The 16,732-nt window shown below is 45.4% G+C and overlaps 1 long non-coding RNA gene across 1 annotated transcript; it reads left to right on the top strand.

Annotated features, from left to right (window-relative positions):
* Positions 1-6,029: 6,029 nt before the first annotated feature.
* LOC125962074 (uncharacterized) lies at positions 6,030-16,732 on the top strand. The gene is made up of 2 exons (XR_007473445.1): positions 6,030-6,559; positions 13,514-16,732. It is a non-coding gene; the product is annotated as an uncharacterized LOC125962074 (long non-coding RNA).

Here is a 16,732-nt window from a genome sequence, read left to right as displayed (position 1 = left end):
TTCACCTCTTCCCCTCTGGCCTGTTCCTAAAATCTTAGATGTGATATGTAGAGATGAGAAGAGAACCAACCCTCTCATATGAGAATGAGAAAAAAATGAGGCCCAGAGAGAAGGGAGTTGGTGTCAAGTGACCGACCATCACAGTTTTCCTGGGACACAGGACTTTCCGCGGTTAAAACTGGGTGAAGGGGCTTCCCTGGTGGCGCAGCGGTTGAGAGTCCGCCTGCCGATGCAGGGGACATGGGTTCGTGCCCCAGTCCGGGAAGATCCCACATGCCGTGGAGCGGCTGGGCCCGTGAGCCATGGGCCGCTGAGCCTGCGCATCCAGAGCCTGTGCTCCGCAACGGGAGAGGCCACAACGGTGAGAGGCCCGCGTACCGCAAAAAAAAAAAAAAAAAAAAAAAAAAAAACCTGGGTGAGGGACTTCCCTGGTGGTCCAGTGGTTAAGACTCCGTGATTCCACCACAGGGGGCACGGGTTGGGGAACTAAGATATGTCCCGTGGTGTGGCAGAAAAAAAAACCAACAAAAATCAACATCAAAAACAAAACCAAAAAAAACCCAAACCAGTGAGTCTTGGGAAGTTGTACAGCCACGTGCACAATCACTGGCTTTTCAATGCAGGCATAAAAGCATGGTAGAGTCTGCAGAAATACTGTCCTTACCAGCCCCTTGGGAGGCTCATGTTGGAATTGACAGGGCTGTGCATTTTCTGCTTCCATTGATGCGCTGGGGAAGGAGGACTGCAGTCATTCATTCATTCAACAAGCATTCATTCCTTCTTCTTGAGGAGGGCTCACAGGGGGAAGACGACATGGATCCTGCCCTGAAATGGCTCATTATTTAGACGGAAATGAGCATATCAGAGTCATTCATTAAACATTTACTAGGCACCTTCTTTGTTGAAAGTTCTGGGCTGAGAGAACAGAGGTAAGCAGGACAAGGTCAGGCAGAGCCCTTGCTGCAGGGCGGAGACGCACACACAGATGCACACACAATGCGGAGACCGAGGTAGGACCCCAGTGGGCTGTTGCTGAGGTCCAAAAGACTGCTGCCGTGCCTCCAACTCAACATAAAAACAACCAAGTTCTTTTACTCACGTTTCTCCTGAATACCATGAAAGGAAGCATGGTCCCCATAAGGACACACGTATACAATTTTTAATATTAACGTTGTTCCATTGCTCCCTTCCTTAAAAAATTATGCTTCCAGTGTTGAAAAGTTTAAAAGATACAACATGGAGAATAATAAACAAAACACCCAAATAGCCTCCCTCCACAATGAACAAATTTCACATTTTTGCTTCATATTTTCTAAAATAACTACAGTTCAGGTGGAGGCCCCTTTGTACTCTTCCCAGGGGTCTTCACCACCATGGGTGTGGGGTTATCCACCAAATATTACTGCTTTTCCTTTGGGGCACATAGTAGGATAGTCCTTCCCTCTTGAAGTTGAGTTTGGCCATGTGGCTTGCTCTGGCCAAGGTGAAGATTTGAGAGACAGGACGATTTCCCTTTGCCTCAGTAACTGGTGGCGACAGATCAGCCTGGTCCCAGAGCGAGATGTGGAACACAGCCTCTCTGCTGCCCCCTGATGGACATGCAGCACAAGCAAGAAATACAGTCTTGTTACAAGCTGCTGAGATTTTGGGTGTTTGTTACACTGGCATGGACCTAACCTATCCTGACTGATAAAAGGAGTTTGGTGTTTATCCTTTCACTCCATGCTATTATATTTTTATCACAAATATAAATATCCATAAACTATATATTGCATTGCTTTGGTTTTTTAAAATACATGCATGGCTTCTTGCCATATGGATTATTCTGCAACTTGCTTCCTTCACCCAATATTTTCACCCAATGTTTTTGACGTCTATTTATGCTGATTCATCTATGCTGATTTATCTATCTCCAGTTCATTGCTGCTAGTCTTGTAGAGTATTCAATTGCCCAAGAACACTAGTTATTTACCCTTTCCCCCTCCTGATGGACATTTAGAGCAGGGCCAATTTTTTCTGATTACAAATAGTGCTTCAGTGAACATCCTTGGACATATTTCCAGGTGCACATGTGAGAGTGGCTCTAGGGCATATTCCTAGAAGTGGAATGGCTGACTGGGAGAGTGTGCTCATTTTCAACTTTACCAATTGCCAAATTGCTCTCCAAAGTGATTGTATCAACAGTATCTCTTAAAATTCCCTTTTTTTCTTTCCCCATCCACTGGTTCCACACACTACAACTGCCACACATTTTTCTCCTAAAACCACCCCTGGAATCTCAACTCTTTCCTCCAAAACCCTCTCCTCCAGTCCTTAGCCCTGGTTCCACACACTACAACTGCCACACATTTTTCTCCTAAAACCACCCCTGGAATCTCAACTCCTTCCTCCAAAACCCTCTCCTCCAGTCCTTAGCCCCACTCCAGCTCCTACAAAAGCCCAAGAACCAGTCTGACAAGGCCAGAGTGAGGGCAAGGAAGGAACTGAGTCCAGCAGAGCAGAGACCTCTGCATCACAGGAGAGTGGAGGAGGATGGGAGAAATTCTGGAGCCAGGACACGTTAATCATTTGTATGGAGACAATGCTGAATGGCATATGCAACTGTCAGGCGCTCCCAGGGCACTGCAGTATCTACTTCTTCCCAGTGGGTCAGGGAAGAGCCCTTAGACAATTTTCCAAAACAATTTTAGGACAAAGGGCAGCCAAACATGTAAAATTCCACACTGTGGCTGGGCGATGGACCCTCAAGTGTCCTCCACCCAGCTTCAGGGGAAGGCTGAGAGCTTCTATGACACCCTCCTCATGTATGGCCAACAGGGAGTTAGGACATGTTGCCTAAGAGTGCTAACAATTCAATGAATAATTCAAATTTATTTTTTAAAATTTCCAAGTATCAACAATTCAAATCCTTTAAAAACTATATAGACAATAATTTAATTTTTTGAGTAATGATTAGAGTATCAACACCAACAATTTTTTGTTTTTGTTTTCTAAATCATGAAGAACAATCCACTTTTTGAAGATGCACAACGTCAATACTTCAATTCTCTTCTAAAAGTGACAAAGGGGGCTTCCCTGGTGGCGCAGTTGTTAAGAATCCACCTGCCAATGCAGGGGACACGGGTTCGAGCCCTGGTCCGGGAAGATCCCACATGTCACGGATCAACTAAGCTCATGTACCACAACTACTGAGCCCGTGTGCCACAACTACTGAAGCCCGCGCACCTAGAGCCTGTGCTCCGCAACAAGAGAAGCCACCACAGTGAGAAGCCCACACACCACAATGAAGAGTAGCCCCTGCTCGCCACAACTAGAGAAAGCTCGCGTGCAGAAACGAAGACCCAATGCAGCCAAAAATAAATAAATAAATAAATTTTAAAAAATAAATAAAATATAAGTAAATAAAAGTGATAAAGGATCAGCGTGGCAATGCTCTTTTTTAACCACAATGTCAACAACTTAGTTCTCATCTTAAAATCATTGAAGTGTCAATAATTCATTTTTTTCAACTCTACCTCAACTAAAAAATTTTTTTTGTTAATTCAAAAAGAAAAATAAAAACATGGTCACCTTAAAAAAATTCACTTTTTTAATCTTAAGAGTCAACAATTCTATTATATTTTCTTTTTTCAGAACATTCATACTGGTTATGTTTTAGAAACTTCCACTTTGGGAAAGATTTGTAAAAATCACCCACTTTCCCTCCTCTCTTACACAGCTGCTTCTATCATTTTGATATGCTTCCATCCACTTTTTTTTTCCATCTACTTCTTTTTCTTTCCATTTAGAAAATCTATCACACAGACATAGAAAACAAACTTATGGTTACCAAAGGGGAAAGGGAGGTGGGGGGAAGGATAAATTAGGAGGTTGGGATGAACATATACCCACTACTATACATAAAATAGTCAGCAAGGACCTACTGTATAGCACAGGGAACTATACTCAATATTTTGTAATAACCTATAAGGGAAAAGAATATGAAAAAGAATAGATATATACATATATACGTATAAATGAATCGCTGTGCTGTACACCTGAAATTAACACGATATTGTAAATCAACTATACCACAATTTAAAAAATTTTTTTAAAAAGAAAGAAAACTTATCAACAGTTAGATTCAATGGACATGGACTGAGCAGCTACTGGTATTCTGTGCCAGGCATGGGCAGCGGAGAATGACCTTGACTTGGGCCGGACCCTCGAGATTCTATTCTGGACGGGAAGCATGGGTGGAGACTTGGTTCATTGTTCTAATGAAGGCCCAGAGTAGTATGGGGCCCAGGGAGCTGGGGTCATACTGCCATGGGAACCCTGGAGTACTCGATGGCCCTCACATCCAAGTGATTGAGGCATCAAGGGACTCCTGTGAAACATGAAGCTGTCAAACCTTCTTTTGTCAATTAACACCAAAGACAGTGCTGAGAAACCTCATTCCCTAAAACCAGAGACTGTCAGAAACTTTTTGAAATCATGTCAGGGAGAACAGAACATTCCCCTCTTGTCTGGTGGGTTGGAGCCAGATTTGACACAGAGAAGCAGCCTGGATTACCAGCCCAGGTGCAGAGCTTCAGATAAGGGGTTTCTGGACACAGTAGTTCTATATTGATCTTAACTTTGTGGTGTCCAAGGAAACAAGACCATGAGTTCGCTTCTCAGCCCAAGTCAAATGTTAACCCCTCTCCACACAGTTAGGTTTGCTTTGAGCCTATCAAGACTGCTTCATTTCATTTCCACCTAAATTCCACCCTGCCCCCTAACCCTATGATAACCCTGTTTCTTCCTTTGTTTGGCTCCTCTGGGTGTTGTCTCCCTGGCTGCAGCAAGTTAATAAACCAACCTAACTTTGTTAAACTATATCTATGTCCCTGCTGGTCTTTATCAGTTTAGCTTTATCATAAAATCCAAGCCTTCTCTGTTCATTCACTTACCCATTTATTCATTCAGTGAACTTTTCCCCAGCCCATGCTCAATTGTATGTGTTGGAAGCATGGTGAGAGGACAGGCAAGGTCCTTGGCCTTGTGGACCTTGCTTCTAGTGGATGAGATAGAATAATGAACAGTCAATAAAAACAGGGTAACAGGCTATAAAGGAATGGGATGGGTGCCTTTAGAAGGGCAGGGCAGGGACTTCCCTGGCAGTCCAGTGGTTAGGACTCCGTGCTTCCACGGCAGGGGGCATGGGTTCAATCCTTGGTCGGGGAACTGAGATCCCACGTGTCGAGGTGTGGCCAAAACAAAAAAAGAATAAAAAATAAGATGGATTAAATAAAAGACTGGATAGATATGTGATTAAAAAAAAAAGAACTGAAGGGGAGGAATGACAATTGGAAGTCCTTACTCAAGTTCAATGCCCCTCATTTTACAGATGGGGAAACCAAGGCTAAGAGGAGGCAAAGGTGGTGACTGCACTGTAGGAGTGAGTGGGAGAAGGGCCCACAGTCGCTAGGGGAGGTGGGGGTAGGGCCATGGCAAGGAGCTCTGGTTCTCCAACCACCAACTCGAGTACCTGGCCATCTAGGAGTTTACTGACCAGTGGTGGCTGTGAAGACAAATGGCACATTTTCCCTTCCCCAGGGACATTGGCTCTGGGGTGATAACCCAGCAGGAGGCACTGAGGTGCCCCTCTTAATTTCGTAGCCCATTCCATTTTGGATAGGCCAGTTGGAAGGAGAACGGGACGGCCAAGTCCCTTCCCTTCAGAAATAAAAGTGAATTGGGAAGTCTGCCTTGGTTCGCATCTCTGCACCTTCTCTTACAGGCTGTGCTATTTAACCTGTGTGCCTTGACTCAAACCAGCTTAGTAAGAATTCTAAATTTCAGTTCTTAACCATGGCAACTGGAAAGTCTGGAAGAGACACACAGGGCTAAGATTCCGCCTCCTACGCACACGGGGTCTCCCCTTGGACAGACTGTCAAAGCTCCACGGGCACATGCTCACTATCTGGGGGGTGGGGGGTCTCTGGGTACACGGAGACACCTAACGGACTTGCGCCCTCTGTCCATCTGGAGTGACTCCACGGGAAGCCATACAGACCACTGACAGCCAACAGCAGCCAGCCAGCCAGCCCTCTTATTTTGGTTTCTTTCCTCTGGGTGGTGCAAAGGCTTACGGGTGTAACCTCAGGGTGGGGCGCTGACTCAGCTGCCGGCAGTCTCCAGGAGTGTCTCGATTCCTGCTTCATCCTCTTTCCATTTTGTTGGGCAAACTGCGGCTCAGAAAGACAAAGGCCTTCCCCGCAGCGGAAAACCTCCTAGGCCGTGCCCAAAGCTCCGCACGGTCGGGAGAACTGGGGACTGAGGGAGGCCAAGAGACCAGAACGGGTTAAGATCATAAAGCTGCGGAGCACCGCCAAGGCCTAGAGAGACCGGGCGCCTCGAACCCGGTTCCCCCTCCGCTCCCAGCTTCCGGGCGGGGCGCGACTTCCGGTTCCGGCGGCGGGCCACAAAGCTTGGCGCCGGGAAGCTGGTTTCCCGTTCCTGCAGCCGGCGGCGGGGTTTCGCGTCTCATCGCCAGGCGCCCCGTCCCCCGGCCCTCGGAGGGGCACCTGCGCAGGTGAACTCCCCTTCCCGACCCCTGCGCCTCCCCTCCCCCGCGCACCGTCGGGTGGGAGCGGGCGGCCCTAGGAGCAGGGAGCCCCTGCCCGCGGGGTGTGCCGGCTGCTCGGCCTGCCGTGGCCTTGGGCCCCGCTTCAGCCCTGGAGGAGTAGGACTTCCCAGCTCTGGAGCCACAGACGCGCCTTTTCCGGCCGGACCTCGGCCCTCTGAGCCGCGCCCAGGTGGTGGGAGGAGTCGGGCTCAGATCCCTGCGGAGACGCCGGGGATTTTTGTACTGGGCTGAGTGGTCCCGCCACCTCCTAGCCTTGTGACCTTGGGCAAGTCCCCTTTCTCCGAGCCTAAGTTTGTCAGTGGAAATGACAGTAACTGTCATACTGGGTTATCGGGAGCATTGGATGAGGGAAAGCTGTTGCGCAGTATCTGGCTTGTAAAGTTCAACAAATATAGGGGCGGAGGCTGCCGTTAATGGAGATAACCGGGGCGGTAGAGAGTCCTATCGAGAATTTAACCTGAGTGGCTAAGAGGATCACGTAGGGAATGTGAAACGCTTAGCAGAGTGTCAGGTAGGAAATAAGGGTTCCGTAAACTGGAGTTATTAACTGGCGAGGGTAAGCATTCTGTCTGGCAGGGGGGCTTCTAAAACGGATAGGATTTAGAAGCTGGGTAAATCGTGGAGCTGGTCCATCTTTCAGAGCCAACCTTGAAAACTGGCCTACTGACAATTGAGACTGTTCCTAAAAGTCAAGCTTGTAAAAACTTCTGGTGCTAGGAACTAGACGAATTAGTAAGAGGGTGTTTTTCTAAGTGGATTAGGGGTTTTCACACAGAAAGGGTTTGAGCAGGAGGGGAAAACCTGAAAAGTTTCTTCTTCTTGAGTTGTCGCGAAAGTAATATAGGTGTAGTTAAAAAGAAAACAATACAGAAAGATATAAGAAAAATGTTTCCCTCTCACTGTTGCTGCTCCTCAGAAGTAAAAGGAATTTCTTTGATAACTTTCCAGGTACTGTTTGGGGATATATCAGGTCATATATGCTTATGCTAATTTTTAATTTCCCCAGATGGGATCATACTACATATACTGATCTGCACCTTGGTCACGGGGTGCTGTGTTATGGACAGCTTTACGTATCAGCTCTCATAGGCCACCTTCATTCCTTACGAGGCTGCATAGTATTCCACTGAGTGGGTGACAGTACTTTATTGAGTCATCTCCCTGTTGATGGCTTAAGTTGTTCCCAAGATTTTGCTTTCCTACAGTGTTTCATCCAACCTTTCCTTGACTAAATATTTTCTTTTAATTGAAGGCACCCCTGAGATTTGGAGATATTCTGCTTTTGTCCTTCTTATCACCTGGATTAGTTAACAACTTACTTTTGGGGATGAGCACACCCTGTTGATTGAATAAAAATGCAGATAGCATGAGAAGAAGTGGTGTACTCCAAGAATATCTCCGTGATGGGGTCTAGAATCAATTCAAGGCTCCTAGAAAATGGGTCAGTGAATGTTTAGAGAACACGTGATTAGGAGCAGAGAACCATTTAATTCACGTTAGCTGGTCAGTGTTGTGATTGTTGGCTCTGTCAGTTGTTGCGCAGGAAACAGATTTGAGAATCTGACGCAGGAGAGATTTTAAACATCAACAATTCTGCAATATAGAGTAGGAAAGGACTAATCCTTGGGGGAGGTGGTGTTAATTTAAAAAAGATGATCCTTGTAAAGTGGCTTCATCACAGGGATTATGATTTATGATTGGACATTCCTTGTGTGAAAATTAATATAGTCATTTCTATACTGTCATCTGAAGTCTCTCTTTTTTTTTTCTTTTAAATAAATTAACATAGGATGTGGTTTTCCTGTAAATAATCCCTCTTTGGACTGGGGCTCTAGCCCAAATGAAGCAAAACCTTTTTTCCCAACGTTTCACAGGTATTTGATTTGCCCACCTGACCCCCATCCTCCTTCCTCCCACTACAGCTGGTTTGCTAATCCTGGAGCCGTCAAGCATCCGATGAGTCAGAAATGTATGCTGCTAGGCTTCTGACAAGTTCAATTTCCCATACACGGTGGGAGCTTAGCATCTTGATCTTAACATAAAGGCTTTTTTCCTTTTTTTTTTTTTAAATTGCCTTAGACTCCATCCTGATGGTAGCTCCTAAAGTACCTTTTAAAAAAAAACTTATTTATTTATTTGGTTGCATCGGGTCTTAGTTGCAGCAGGCGGTCTCCTTAGTTGTGGGTCGCTGGCTCCTTAGTTGCAGCATGTGAACTCTTAGTTGGGGCATGCATGCGGGATATAGTTCCCGGACCAGGGATTGAACCTGGGCCCCCTGCCTTGGGAGCATGGAACCTTAACCACTGCACCACCAGGGAAGTCCCCTAAACTATTTTAAACACTTGCTATTCTTTCATTCTCATGAAAGAGAGGGAGGGACATGGAAAAGACAGTAGAGTTGGATGTAAATGAACAGACCTTTTTCTCCTGTATTTTAGCACTTCTTCATAATTTGCTTTTGGACATAGCAAATGCTCCATAAAAGTGGCTGGAGGAAGCAAACACCCATGATTTTAGAGATTTCCCCTACAAATCATATGCGTACATGTTTGTATTGGGGGAAAAAATGGATGAAAGATTTTCCAGCTAGCAAGGCCAGCATTCTTCATTCTTTCTTCTTTGAGAATCTACATCGTACATTTTGGCAAACTATTGATACATTTTCTCAATTGTGTCAGTTGATCCAGCAAGAGGAAACAAAAACAGAATTTCTAGTAGCTTTTTTTTTTTAACAGTTTATTTATTTATTATTATTATTATTATTTTGGCTGCATCGGGTCCTGGTTGCAGCACATGGGATCTTTGTTGAGGAATGCGGGCTTCTCTAGTCGTGGCATGTGGGTTTTCTCTCTCTAGTTGTGGTGCGCGGGCTCCAGGATGCATGGGCTCTGCAGTTGTGGCGTGCAGGTTCCAGAGCATGTGGGCTCTGTAGTTGTGGTGCGTGTGGGCTTAGTTGCCCCTCGGCATGAGGGATCTTAGTTTCCTGACCAGGGATCGAACCCGTGTCCCCTGAATTGGAGGCATATTCTTTACCACTGGACCACCAGGGAAGTCCCTCTAGTAGCTTCATTAAGAAACCCCGTTAAGTTTGAAAAGTTGGTGGAACCTAGGTCTGGACCAGATCCATGTGATCAAAGAGGTTTTAACATCCTTTGTTTTTGCTGACCCTGACTTTTCTCTTTGTGCCTAGGAGTCTGAGAAATCCTTTTCCAGGGTTCTAGAATGGAGACTGAAGGGTACCCAGAGATACAAAGAAATAGAGAAATCCAGAATGATGAAATAAGGTCATCACCAAATGAGAGGATGGCTGAGGAGCCAGAAGTTGTCCTGATAGCACTTCCCCAGGTCCAGGTTCCACCAGAGAGCCTCGATGAAGACTCTGAAGAAGACCTTGAGACTGTGCCCCGAGGGAGTCCTCTCAACCCTGCAGCCTCCAGGCAGAGGTTCCGGCAGTTCCGCTGTGAGGATGCAGCTGGCCCCAGGGATGTCCTCAGACATCTCCAGGAGCTTGCTGGACAGTGGCTGAGACCTGATATTTACACAAAGGAGCAGATTGTGGAAATACTGGTGCAGGAGCAATTCCAGGCCGTCCTCCCTGAGGAACTCAGAGCTCGGGCACAGAGATGTCAGCCTGGGGTCAAGGTCACTGGCTAAATCCTACTGCTTGCTTCTTGCCCAGCCGACATGTGAGAAGTAACCAAAGGCTCTCTTTGTTACAGGATCCAACTGCAGTCATGGGAAATCTGAACTTCGGTTTTCTTTGAGCTTGCATTTGACTAGCTGTAATAAGAATTAACCAAAACCTTTTTTTGGCTGAAGCAGCTGTATTTCCTGGGACTGTGAACTCCAGAAAGAGTTTCCCGGCCCTCTTGTAAGGACAGTCAGCCCGCTGCTTGTTTCTGCTCTGCTGAATGCCTCCTTTTTTGCACTTTGTGACATGCTTTAATATATTAAAGCATGTTTTTATGTATCCAAAGAGGTGATTGCTTCAACTTTAATATTCTTGATTCTTGTTGCGGAGGCATGAATGGAAGCTTCTCATTTGGGATGTCCTTGAAATATTAAAGCTCTGTTTTTAGTAAAAATGTCCTTTGATGATTTACCAGTTTAGCTGTTAGTAGTCAGCATTTGAGAAAGGTGAGATAATTATCAGGAGTAGATGTGAGCTCGAGATAAGAACTGTGTGGCATTCGCTGAGCTGGGAAATAGGAACAGGCCTGGCCTTTGTTTTCAAAGTCAGAATTTAAATTGGACAAAACTGAGAGGGGTAAAACAGGGTCATAAGAGGTAACTCTCAGGCAGGGCTGTTTGATTTGCTCTTTCTCCATTTTCATCACCTTTGTTCTACAGCTCGTCTTCCTGTAAGAGGACTCACTCAACCATCTGACAATTCTGCTCTTCCCGAAACAGAGGCCATCCTGGCTTTGTGTGTGTGGAGGCCTGTACTTTGGTTGACAGCTGAGACAGAGCAGTATCTCTGGTTGTGACAGGCAGAGAGGGAACAGCAGCTGCTTCCCCAGCATGACTCAGTCTTGAGGAACCTTTCTGTCTCTGCGGCCTGGCTTTGGGATTTGTAGATCCATTCCTGTAACACACTTGGCTACCAATTCGGAAACTAATCTTTTGGGATAGGGGCTGGTTAACTCCATGCTGGAACTCATGTTGATTCTGCCGATGTTTGTTTAGTACTTCATGTGCCTTTGGGACTCTTCTAGATGCTAGCATATAAATACTATAAAACCAAGTTTGAAGGAAATGTGTAGTTTTTGAGGAAAGGAAGAAGCTATCCAAATATATCATTAGACATGCTAGAGTAAAGCTAGTTTTCCTTTTGGCATTTGGTTTTGAGAGAGCACTAAGAAACATGATGACCTAGAGGGGTGGGATAGGGAGGATGGGAGAGAGGCTCCGGAGGGAGAGGATATGGGGATATGTGTATGCATGTGGCTGATTTGCTTTGTTGTACAACAGAAACTAACATGGTATTGTGAAGCAGTTATACTCCAATAAAGATCTATTGAAAAAAAATGTTAAAAGCAAAGAGGAAATAGCTAAGGGAAGTGGCGTTTTAATTGAACTTTAGGAGTAGGAGATCACTGGACAGAAGGTGCACCTTTTGCAAAGAGTAAAATTTAACATTGGCAAAGGAGGAACTCTAAGTGTTGTATCTTCAGTACTTCAGTTTGTTCCAAACATTCTGAAGGTATTTCCTTTAGTCTGCAGGCATTAGGAACTCCTGGTGTTAAGGAATTTCCTGACCTGCTCCAGTTTCTCAGCTGCTTCAATGGCCAAGAATTTAGCATGCAAGTAAAGGACCAGAGTTTACAGGTGGACCAAAAAGTTTTCACTTTGTGGGTTTTATTACAAAACAGCTGAGGTTTCCTGGATTGAGTGCACTTAGCACTGGTTTTTCTCAACCTTGGCACTTTGGGACCAGGTAATTCCCTTTTGTGGGGACTTGTCCTGTGGATTATAGGATATTCAGCAGCATCTCTATCCTCTGCTCACTAGTTAAAAGTAACACCCCCTAGATGTGACAACCAAAATGTCTTCAAACATTGCCAAATGTTCCTTGGGGGCAAGTTTGCTGCTGGTTGAAAACCACTGGTTTTAAGGAGGAGAGTTCATCCAGACATGCCACAGATTACCCTCAGGTCCATGGTCTCTTAAGGTTAATGTTGAATTGAGAAAGCTATTGGAAAAGTTGTATGAATTGGGCTTTATGGTTCCTTTTTTCTTTTTAATTAAAAAATTCTTATTCAATGTTTAAAGGTTATTTTACACTTACAGTTATTATAAAATATTGGCTATATTCCCCCTGTTGTACAATATGTTTCCTTTATGTGTTTGGGTAATGCCACTTACTCTGGCAAATCTTAAGAAGCGTTTTGGTAGGAAGATTAATACTATGCCTCCAACTTTGAGAATGTTTTATTGGGATGGTTGACTGTGTGCCAGGATCTAGACTAGATGCCTTCTTGATTCATTTAATCCTAACTCATGTGAGGTTACCTATTCAGGTAAATACACCTGCTTTACAGATGAGAAAACTGAGAACCGGCAGTTAAGTATCTTGGCTCATAAGTGGTAGAGCTAGAATCTGAGCCTTGGATTTCTGTCCCCTTAGCCTTGGGCTTTTTCCATCATGTCTGCAATCTCCTGTGTGCAAGATGTTTCTTTGGCTTTTCTCATCTTTATGTTACCATTTAAAATAACATTTCTTAGATTCATTTCACACAAAAAGTATGAAAAAACCAAAAAGGGTCCAAATGGTAACTCCTGTTGACATTTATTTTTTTTGCGGTACACGGGCCTCTCACTGTTGTGGCCTCTCCCGTTGCGGAGCACAGGCTCCGGACGCGCAGGCCCAGCAGCCATGGCTCACCGGCCCAGCCGCTCTGCGGCATGTGGGATCTTCCCAGACCGGGGCTCGAACTCGTGTCGCCTGCATTGGCAGGCGGACCCTCAACCACTGCGCCACCAGGGAAGCCCTCCTGTTGACATTTTTTAAGGTTATAAAATACATTTGCATGTGTATAGAAAAGTCCAATAGTATAGAAGGGTATAAATGGAAAATTTAAAGGCTCTCTTCCCATTAAGTTTCTTATGCATCCTTCCAGAAAATATAAATTATGTAAGCAGATATACATGCATGTGCACACAAATATGTATATCCCCTCCCCACTTTTTTTTTTTGGCCATGCCATGTAGCATGTGGGGTCTTAGCTCCCCAACCAGGGATCAGACCCATGCCCCCTGCAGTGGAAGTCCAGAGTCTTAACCACTGGACCGACATCCCTGTATATCCCTTTTTATTTACACAAAATATGTTATGCATGTTTAGTATGTATATTTTTCATGTCCAGTAACCCTTAGCTGTCTTTTGCTGTCAACATACAGAGGTTTACTGCCTGCCAATGCAGGGGACACGGGTTTGATCCCTGGTCCAGGAAGATCCCACATGCCTCAGAGCAACTCAGCCCGTGCGCCACAACTACTGAGCCTGCAGCTACTGAGCCCGTGTACCTACAGCTGGTGCTCCGCAACAAGAGAAGCCACCACAATGAGAGGCCCGCGCACCACGACGAAGAGCAGCCCCCACTCATTGCAACCAGAGACAGCCTGTGTGCAGTAACGAAGACCCACCTCAGCCAAAAATAAAATATTAAAAAAAAAAAAGCAAGGTAGAGGATTCAGGTATGGAGTCAAATCTCCAAAGCATAAGTGAGGTTTAGAGAGGTAAGTTACAGAACCAGAACCTCAAACCAGAACTGGCACAATGCCCAGCGCTGTCTCCCAGCAACCCTGTGGTACCAACGCTTTCTCATGGAAGTGAACTTACAAATGCAAATCCTCACCCCAAACCAACCCAGTAAGAGGAGAAGCTTGAGTTCATCTCCATTTCGTCTGGCTCTAGTCCCAGGCCCTTGCCATGAGGTCACACTGCCTGGATACTAAAGAGTAAACCAACTTTAAGTGTTTCAGGAGCCCTGTGGGGGTTTGGAGTACAGTCATTCCCGCTCTCTGTCGCCGCTACCCACGATGATTCCTGGTCTTCTCCACCCAGTCGACTCGTTATCACCAATACCAGTCATTGTCGTTTCTGAGTCAATGTAGACCCCAATTCTAAAGAACCCTAAACACTTTAAATTCTGTGAGTGACAGGGCAAGAGGAGGACAATGTAGAGGAGCTAGCGGGAAGCATTTCTAAAATGTCTCGTGTGTCTAATTTTCCCTTTGTGATTATATTGACTCCAGTTCCATAAGAGAATAATTGCATCTAGTTATTGAAACATGCTCCTGCCAGATGGCTACTGGTGAAAACCAGTGTTCTGACCACAAGGTAATATGAGATTCCTAGCAACTGGCTAGAGCCATGGAAAAATATGTCATCTGTTGGGCAGCTACTCCCTGAGCGGTGAGTGGGTGCCAGGCCCTGGCTGCTGGAAAGGAAGCCAACTCTGGGGGGTGTGGGGGCCACAAGGAGTGCACGAAAACGGTGGTGGCTGGAGAATTCAAGTGTAACTGGCCTTCCTAGGAGCACCACGTGTGGTCAGTTTCCACAGGCAGCGCAGTACAATGCCCTTGACAATGAGTTGACTATTTTGCTAAGCATTTTCCACCCACCACCATGCATTTATTGGCCATTTTCCCTTGGCCCAAAATGCCCCATCTCTACGCCTCCCCTGATCTTTGCCAGCCTACTTCTATTCATTCTTTGTGACGCAGATAGCCATGGTCACCTTCGTGAAGCTGCCTTTGATTTCTGCCTTGAATCAGCATTTGAATTCCTCTTGTGAGCTCCTATAACACCTTCCCTTTAGTTCTAAGTCCCTGTTCATTCAGCGAATATGCATTGTGTACCCAATGTGCCATGCCCTGTTTTAAGTCTCACACTGGAATGCGGTGCCTAGTTTGTGTCCCCAAGCAGATTGTGAACCCCACGTAGAGGGAATCTCTGCTCTTGGCCTCCAACACAGGACCTGCATGTGACTGATCTTCTAGGAATAGCTTAATTTTTGTAGGAGACACATGGTTGCTGCCTGACTTAAGGGGCTTCCTTCTAGTGAACACAAATAACTAGAATTGATGGGAAACAAGCATTTCATTGGGGGCGGGGGAGGGAGATTATTAATTCCTGTTTAAAGCTGGAGATGATGATGAAAATAAGACCCCCCAAAAGAAGAAGGCTTCACTCAGGCTTCACTGGGGTAGCTGGCTTTCTTCTCTGTTCTGTACCTGACATTACAGTGAGGTGAGGTTAACTGCCTTTGGCTGGCTCTGCTTGAAAGCTCCAGGGCCCCCTTGGTGCCTAGCAACAACCTGACTGCCCAGAATAGTGATTTTGAAGCTGGGTGTGTCTTCTGCGCAGGAAGCCACCAACACCACCAAAGCAGCCAGGGCCTCCCCTTCACTTCCTCTGAGCTAAAACTCCACCTTCAGTTGGGGCCAGTACTTAGTGTTTTGGAGCCCTGTCTTAGGATCCAGCACAAATGGGATGTTTCTAGCAAGGGTAACTCCAGCACTTATGAGGTGCGTGATCTCAGACAAGTCATGTCACCTCTCTGAGCTCCAGTTCCCACACCTGTCTTGCTTCTGTCTCATTCCCAGCTAGGGTCACCCTAGCACAGCACCGAAAGCACAGAAATATTCAATAAATGTTATTGTATCTGAATCTGCTTGGCTAAGGGAAGAGTCAGTGAGTGACTCCTTCTCAGCTGTCCCTTCTATCTTGTTCTTTCCTTCTGAGCCCCTCTCTCAAACAGCTCTGTCTTCTCATTTCTCCACATAAAATCCTGTTTTTATCTTCCCACTCCTCCCCATCTCTCTCCTTATTGCTTACCTTATCCACAGACATTAAACCTCATCATTGAAAAAATTCCACACTTCTTAAAAAAAACCCAGGTGTTTTAGTTTTTAGGCCAATACTACTGATGTAGTGACATTTAATTTTTAAGGTTTAAATATAGCACACATCCTGTAAAGTGCACAAATCTTCTGTATAACTTGATGAATTTATCCAAAGTGGGCATACTCCTCTAACCACCTTCCAGATGAAGATACAGAATTTAAACAGCTCCCTAGAAGTCTCCCTCATGCCCTTTCCTGGTCATCAACCCCCCAAAAAGTAACTCTGTTATGACTTCTATTGCTCTAGAGTGGTGTTGCCTGTTTCTGAACCGAGTGGAGTAATACAGTATATATGCTTTTGTGTCTGGCTTCTTATGTTCAACATTATGTCTGTGCAATTCATCTGTCCCCTGAGCATCCTGCTTTTCCATGCCTGTGAACCTGACATGCCTGTTCTTTCTACCAGGAATCTTTCTGTTCTGTCAGCACGCCCCACCCTGGCCTGACCAGCCTGTGCAAGTCCTCTAGACTCAGATTAAACCTCGTTCCTTTGGGAAATCTTTCTTGATCACCTCTGGGTTTGAATCCACCTACCAGCTGTATGACTTTGGCCACGTGTTACTAACCTCTCCATTCCTCGTTTTTGTTGGAGATCAGGGTTTCTATATTCCAGAGTTCTTGTGAATTTCAAATGAGATAATACATATTAAATACTTAGCACAATACCTGGAACTTAGGAAGTACTTAATAAATATTACATATAACTAC

The sequence above is a fragment of the Orcinus orca genome, chromosome 1 (genome assembly GCF_937001465.1).
Source record: "Orcinus orca chromosome 1, mOrcOrc1.1, whole genome shotgun sequence".
NCBI lineage: Eukaryota > Metazoa > Chordata > Mammalia > Artiodactyla > Delphinidae > Orcinus > Orcinus orca.
The sequence above is the reverse complement of the archived record's forward strand: the minus strand, read 5'-3'. Positions and strand labels throughout refer to the sequence as shown.